This window comes from Myotis brandtii, unplaced genomic scaffold (genome assembly GCF_000412655.1).
Source record: "Myotis brandtii unplaced genomic scaffold, ASM41265v1 scaffold26, whole genome shotgun sequence".
NCBI classification, from domain to species: Eukaryota; Metazoa; Chordata; class Mammalia; order Chiroptera; family Vespertilionidae; genus Myotis; species Myotis brandtii.
Window position 1 is genome coordinate 1,229,349 of NW_005359880.1, and position 8,000 is coordinate 1,237,348.

Here is an 8,000-nt window from a genome sequence, read left to right on the forward strand (position 1 = left end):
GTTAGGGCCGGGGGGAGGGGGGCTCTTTTCAGCAGAAAAGAAGTGGAGATTCATAAGTAAGTTTAGTGTTTTGTAGAAATAAAAAAAGTTACGTTTCTTCCAACATGACACAACAGTAATATATTCATGTTAAGGTGGGTTGTGCTAGTATTTTCTTGCTCATCCTAAAAAGAGAAGGAAGATAAAGAAACCCACAAAGAAGGAGAACCCATCAAAATCCTTGTCAAGAGGTCAAATAAATTAACCTGGGTAAGACCCTAACAGAATCTTTTTTAAAAATATATTTTTTATTGATTTCAGAGAAGACGGGAAAGGGAGAGAGAGAAACATTAATGATGAGAGCATCATTGATCCAATGCTTCCTGCACACCCCCTATTGAGAATCGAGCCAGCAACCCAGGCACATGCCCTGACTGGGAATCGAGCCATGACCTCCTGGTTCATAGGTCAATGCTCAACCACACACACCAGCTGGGCAAGACCCTATTGGAATCTTATCACGACATGGCAAACTGGTTCTCACTTGTCAAATTGAACTGCTGGTCTCCCACATTTTTGCACAGATCATTGCCTCCCTTCAGGCAGGTGTCTGTGCTCAAATTGATTTCCTCACTTCAGAGACACCATCCCAAACCAAAGTATCTAAAGTTGTGCCTTTTAAAGTCTTTCTTTTTGAAATAAATCATTCTCTAACTAAAGTTATATTAATATTTCTTTCCCTTACATTTTTACTGTCTGTATATTTCTCTGAAATATAAGCTTATAAGCTTCAAAGGGCATATCATTGTGCTTTTTTTTCAATTTTATATCTTTAATGCCTAGAACAGTTTCTGAAACAAAGCAAATTCATTTCTCCCTCAAATAAATACATATTAAATTGGCAGAAGGCTAACCATAGTCTCAGCATTACTAGGCTCCTCACCACATCTCAAAACTGGTGCTTTTCAAAGTCAGTCTTTTTCTAGATGTTATTTTCTGCCCATAATGTTCTCTGTTCAATAGCTCCGAGAGGCACACTCAATCAAAATTTGGAGAGCATAGCAACTTACAAAAATTGGACCCATTCTTTGAAAGACATACACTACTAAAACTTAGTAAAAAAGATTAACACCTGACAGTTCTATATCTATTAGAGAAACTGAATTTGTTGTTTAATATCTTCCCACAAAGAAAATTCTAGGCCCAGATATGTTTCCATTAGTGAATTCACAAAGCTTTAGTTAAAGGAAGAAATAATACCAATTCTGCACAATCTTTTCAAGAATAAAGGATGATAAAATTCTTCCTAACCCATTGTATGAGGCTGAAACTGCCCCTGTAACCACAGAACCAGCTCAAAGTGATCCTATCCTGATTAACTTGATACTGAGTTGTTTTTGGTGACAACAGACCAAAAACACAAGTCTTGTAGCTGACGCATGTGCTTTGACCTCCAGCTGAACCCAGAAACAAAGTCTCATCCACCAACCCCCTTTGATCTAATGGAATCAAAGCATCAGGATATAACTGGAACACAAACACCACAACCCTTTCAGAAGCCAAAGGTTCATTGTCCAGGAAATCCCTGTGTTGATACCTCTTTACCATAAATGGCCAAGTTTCAAGGTCCTCCAATTAAAACGTTTCCAGCCAACACTTCTGCATACCTGTTCCCCCAGCCCCTTAAAATCCTTTAATCTAGTCCAGTGAGCAAGATGGATTTGGGGTACCATTAGGTCCCCCACCTTCTCAGTTGGTGGCTTCTCGACCAATAAACCTTTCCTCACTTCAAACTTGGACGTTTTGAATTTTTTAAAAAAATATATTTTATTGATTTTTTACAGAGAGGAAGGGAGAGGGATAGAGAGTTAGAAACATCGATGAGAAAGAAACATCAATCAGCTGCCTCCTGCACACCCCCTCCTGGGGATGTGCCCACAACCAAGGTACATGCCCTTGACCGGAATCGAACCTGAGACCTTTCAGTCCGCAGGCCTTCGCTCTGAGCCAAACCAGTTAGGGACGTTTTGAATTTTTGTCTTTCAAAGCATCGGGCACTGAACTTTGGCTCAGCAACACCCAATGCTCAAATCAGACAAAGACATTAGAAGAAAGAAAACATTAACAAATCCAATGTCTTACTTACATTTGTACCTCTAGGGTCTATGCTAGTATCTGATATCTAATAAATTTGGTAAATTTTTATTGAATCCATTGAACAAAATCAATTTAAGTGAAATAATAAGGACAAAGAAGTGTTGAGACTGCTTTCACTGCACAGGAGAGTTAAAAATAAATTAATAAAGGCCCAGGCTGGTGTGGCTCAGTTGTTTGGGAGTCATCCCATGCAACGAATGGTTGCTGGTACGATTCCCAGTCAGGGTACATGCACTTGATCCCCGTAGGAGGAATGCAGGCGGCAGCTGATCAATGTTTCACTCTCACATCAATGTTTTTCTTCCCCCTCTCCCTCTCCCTTCCTCTCTCTCTCTCTCTCTCAAATTCAATTTAAAAATCAATTAATTAACTAATTAACAAGGAAAATTCTGGTTTCAAAATCTTTCTCTACCTCTTTTAACCTCTTTGAAATGATGCCCCTCCCTATACTAGATAGTCTCTTTATTCACTTTGCCTTCAGGTTGTTTTGAATGGGGCGAGATAATTGTCATGCATTGAAGACTTCCCAGGTGTCCTGTGTTGTACTGGTGATTAATTCTATGTTCTCATTTTAATTCCCATAGTTGTCAGTATGCCCAGTGAGAAAATGGGGGCTTAGTCACTTTTCTAACAACTCGGAGCTAGTGAATGGGCAAGGAAGTAAGTAGTCCAGGCTAAATGCATATCAACGTCAAAGCCAGCTTATCCAATAGTGTGTTTTCATTAGGAGCCATCTCCTAACAGTGTGAAAACTGGAATGACAGTGGGTGAGGACAGAGGCGTGCTCGACTCCAAATCTCCCAAGGGTTAAAAAACAACCATGGGCTGGCCAGTTGGGTAAGACTCATTCAGGGGTCCTCAAACTACGGCCCGCAGGCCACATGCAAATACAAATATTGTATTTGTTCCCGTTTTGTTTTTTTACTTCAAAATAAAATCTGTGCAGTGTGCATAGGAATTTGTTCATAGTTTTTTTTTTTTAAACTGTCCGGCCCTCCAACGGTCTGAGGGACAGTGAACTGGCCCCCTGTTTAAAAAGTTTGAGGACCCCTGCTTAGGTTATCCAAGAAGTGGGAAAAAAAAGAAAGAAAAAAGTATCAGTTAATCAAAAAAAGTATGATAGTTTCAAACTCTTTCCCAGATCCTGTCTACAGTCCTACTGATTTGAGTTGTCCTCTTCTGCCACCTGCTGGTCATCCAAGGGAAGGCAGAAGTAGACTTCACCACCTTCAGTTGTTCTCAAGGAGCTTGTTTTGAGATCCTTGGGCTAGTTTCTGCTTGTTCTTTCCTTTCCTTCCTTCCTTCCTTCCTTCCTTCCTTCCTTCCTTCCTTCCTTCCCTCCCTCCCTCCTTCCTCTCTCTTTCTTTCTTTTTTTCTTTCTTTTTCTTTCTTTTCTTTTCTTTCTTTCCTTCCTTCCTTCCTTCCTTCCTTCCTTCCTTCCTTCCTTCCTTCCTTCCTTCCTTCCTTCCTTCCTTCCTTCCTTCCTTCCTTCCTTCCTTCCTTCCTTCCTTCCTTCCTTCCTTCCTTCCTTCCTTCCTTCCTTCCTTCCTTCCTTCCTTCCTTCCTTCCTTCCTTCCTTCCTTCCTTCCTTCCTTCCTTCCTTCCTTCCTTCCTTCCTTCCTTCCTTCCTTCCTTCCTTCCTTCCTTCCTTCCTTCCTTCCTTCCTTCCTTCCTTCCTTCTTCCTTTCTTTCTATCTCCCCCCACCCCCCAGCCTTCAAACAGCATGCAGGCAGAGAACCGTCCCCTGGTCCTGGAACCTTTGGTGTACAGATGATGGTTCTCACGCAGGGCCCAGCAGTGCTGACTGGAGCATAGTGGGTGTTTTCCAAATAAGAGTTCTTTGTTCTTCTCCCTTCACTCGAAGTTCCCCAGGAGATGCGTGGCCCCTGCTGTCCTCCAGGTGGAGTCCACTAGAGCCTGACATGGTTCCAAGGAATTGGGGCCTTCTCGCTGGCATTTAGGACCTCCCCTGGTAAAAAATCAGCACGTGGGCTTAAGAGAGGGACCCTTTGTTTGGGGTTTGTGCGCCACTAGAGGGTCTGCAGGCAGCTGGCCTGGTTATGCCACAGCTCCCACTGGGTGGGTAGTTGAGGTCAGCAGGGGACTCAGGTTCCAAATGTGCACTGGATTGGAAACCATCCACTAGCACGTTAGAAGACTGCCCATTAATTTTCCACCTGAAATCTGGGGAAAACATCAAGAAATAACGTGTGACTACATTATATATATACACACACATACAAAGAGTGTACAATTTCTGAAAGAAGACCAAGTATCAATAGTATTTATCTGATGAGCTTGTTTTATCTTACTGCATTTTGCAAGTTTTTTTCCTACAGTGAACCTTATTAGTGGTGAAATATTTTTTAACTTAAAAAAAAGGTTTTTTCATCAGAGACCTGTGTGCCTGAGACTTTTTTTTGATGCAGGTCTCCCAGGCAGGAGATGGGAAAGCAGGAAGGGCAGCTAAGTTCATTATTGCAGCTCACTCACAGCAGCGGTTTGAAGGCAGTGGATAGACTTATTCGTCTCCTCTAATGCCCTCACTGCCCTGGCTGGATGGCATGCTGCTCGGGCTGGAGTCCAGAGGCCTGGCACTGGCCTCGAGTCCCCACCTGTTTTCATTCCTGCTTCACCCATGATCTCCTGCCACCACCTCTGTCCCCAGCCCTCCCCACTCACAGTAATTGACCCATCCTCGCTCCATCTCTCTTTCCATTGCCAAGTGAAATGACCACAAACAAGGGGCTAGAAACAGACATGAATTCTTTCAGTATTAAGTCAAAGGAGAGAGGGAAGGGACCACAAGGCTTATTTGTCACTGGAGAGGTATGTGAATGTCAGAGAGTAAGGCTTTTTAACCCGTACAGTTAACTCGAGCCAAGAGGAGCTAAACTCTAGGCTCTCCCATTAGCAAATGAAACAACACATGAATGAAGTCAAACTCACCTTCTCCCTAAGCCCAATAGACTCTCCCTTCTCTTCCTACCCTTTCTGGAAACGGGGCCATCGCTTTTCCAGAAACCTGAGTGTAAAATCCAGGAGTTACATGTCACTCTTCCCACCATTTTAACACCTGTCCAGTCCTGATGCTTCTGTCTCCAGGATGTTTCTACCTTTTCTCCTTCCCACTGTGGCTTCCCTGCTTCATCCCATTTCCTCTGCTCTCCCCACAGCACCAATCTCTCCAGGTTTCCTGCCTCCACTCTGCTCTTTCTCAGCTCATCTGACTTAGATGCTGCTTTCATCCACATGAGGGTCAGTTTTGACTGCCCTGCAAAAAAAAAAAAAATTCATAAGTTACCCAGTATTTTAGAGAGGAAGGGAGAGGGAGAGAGAGAGATGGAAACATCAATGATGAGAGAGAATCATTGATCAGCTGCCAGGCCAAACTTCCTACCACATTGCTCATTTACTATTTAGGTCCTCACAACCGAGAAAAAAAATGACTACTCTTTTTCGTAACTATACAACTTACTCAGTTTCCCCTGCTGTAGTTTGGTTTCTAATCTAAACCTTTGAATGCATAATTTATTCTATTAAGTAGTATTTTTTTCACTAGGAATGCTTTCATCTTTGTACTAGGCTAAAATATGCTTGCTGAATATGTACAGGGGTACATAAGGGATGACACCCTCTCTCTTCCTCTCAGTGAAGAATTTAGAGGAACCAATATTTATTAATTATATTTTTTTCATTTAAACATTGGGCAGATATACCCTATGTGCCATATACTGTACACATCAATTATTTTACAACTGGCCACTTCCAACAATAACCACTTCCACGTGCCAGTTCCTAAAGGCATTTGGTTCCCAGAAAGTATCTGTCCCTGTCTTGCATGTACTCCAGAGGTCTGTCTCTTATTATAATATGTCATTTTCAGATTAGAGAGTCTTCATCCTTAGCTCCCTGCCCTGTCATTTTAGTAAACTTGGTTGGCTCCTATGCTTTCATACAATGATGAAGATCACACATGACTTGCCTTTGACCCCAGACCCATTGATTTTTAAATTACTTATCTTGTGGAAGTTTAGCCTTTGAAACTTCAATGTTAATCTTTGTTCAAAGTCAGAAAAGACAATGCATATAGAAAGGGGGGTTTGGGCTGAGAAGTATAGCCCCTGAATGTCTTTTTGAGGAACTGCCTGCATCCCCACCTTGAGCCGGCAACCTCATCCCACTCACAACCTCAGATACACTCTCCTTGACCGTAGGAAGGCAGCTTCTTACCTCTTCAGTCCCTCCACCCACCTCCTCGTTCTAGCTGAATTTAATCCGGGAAGGATGAACATTTCCAAAATGTATTTGCCTGGAAGGGGGATACCTTTGTCCAACTTAGAAAGACACCAAATATTCGAGGATAGCCCTAAAGCCAAAAACTCTAGGACCAGCTTGCCCAGAGCTGATGAAAATGTCTGAGGCCTGAAGAACAAAAATTATTGGCTTCAAAATATACAAGGAGCCTTGGCTGGGTAGCTAAGTTGGTTACAGCATTGTCCCGATATGCCAAGGTTGTGGGTTTGATCTGGTCAGGGCACATACAAGAATCAGTTAATGAATGCATACATAAGTGGAACAACAAATCTCTCTCTCTCTCTCTCCCTGTCTCCCCCCTTCATTTCTCTCTCTCTTGAATCAATTAAAAAACAACAACACCTAAATATACAAGGAAAACTGCAAAATTGAAGTAAATAAATGTTTAGTTAAATGTCTGCCAAAAAAACAGCTTATCTACCACTGAACTGAAATGTATTATACATTCATTAATTGAGATATGGGATGGGGGTGCATTTTGATGTGCTTGATATTTGAAGGGTGGGATTTTCAAAAGAGAGTTTAGAGCCCTTAAAGACTAGAAAATAGCCCCACAGGACACAGCTGCTTTGGAGTCCCATTTCTTCTCCAGCATCAAGCACATTGATAGCACCTTAGGAACCCTCACCCCAGGGTCAAAGTGGGAATTTTACTCTGTCCTGGGGTTTTGCCACCATCCACTCCCAGTGTGGCCTGGCGGCATGTCTTCTCTTTTCTGGGCTTCTATTTCCTTCTCAAGGAAGTAAACTTAGTTCAGAAGGAAGCGGAGTTCCCGGGAATAGGAAGAAGAATCGTTCTAAGGTCAGAGTTCAATTCAGATGTCCAGCCAGTGGAGGCAGCCTGGAGCTGAGGACTCCTCCCTCTCCCCAAAGCAGTCAGGAAGCAAATCTCTTTCTCACATCTCCAAACGTTAGTGGTAATACCTCACGTCTCACCACTCACACAGAGAAGTCCTTTCAGCTCTGGGTTTCCAATGCAAAAAATTCTTGGTTAGAACTGATCAGGTCTCTAACCGGAGCTTGGAAACCAGGACCTGAATTCTGATTTCATTTGTCGTCTCAGTGAGGGGCTACCTGGTGGTGATGTGGAGAAGGAAAAGAACACAGCAGCATCTGGAAACAGTAACCAACAGCCAGTCTGTGTGAGGTTCTGTGTTGCCTAAGTCACCCAGTCTTTCCCAAGGCACCCAACCTCTTCTCTCTCAGCCCTTTGTTTATATATATTTTTTTAATTTTAATTTTCTTTTTTAGCCCTTTGTTTTTATTTTATTATTTTTTATTTATTTTAATTCTCACCTGAGGATATGCTTATTGATTTTAGAGACAGGAGAAGGGAGAGAGAGAGAGAGAGAGAGAGAGAGAGAGAGAGAGAGAGAGAGACAGAAAGAAAGAGATGAGAGAACATTGGTTAGTTGCCTTCGGTAAGTAACCCCACTGGGGACCTAGCCCGCATCCTAGAGGAATCAAACTCGAAACTTTTCGGTATATGGGACAGGACAATGCTCCAACCAACTGAGCCACACAGGCCAGGACTAGACCTTTGTTTT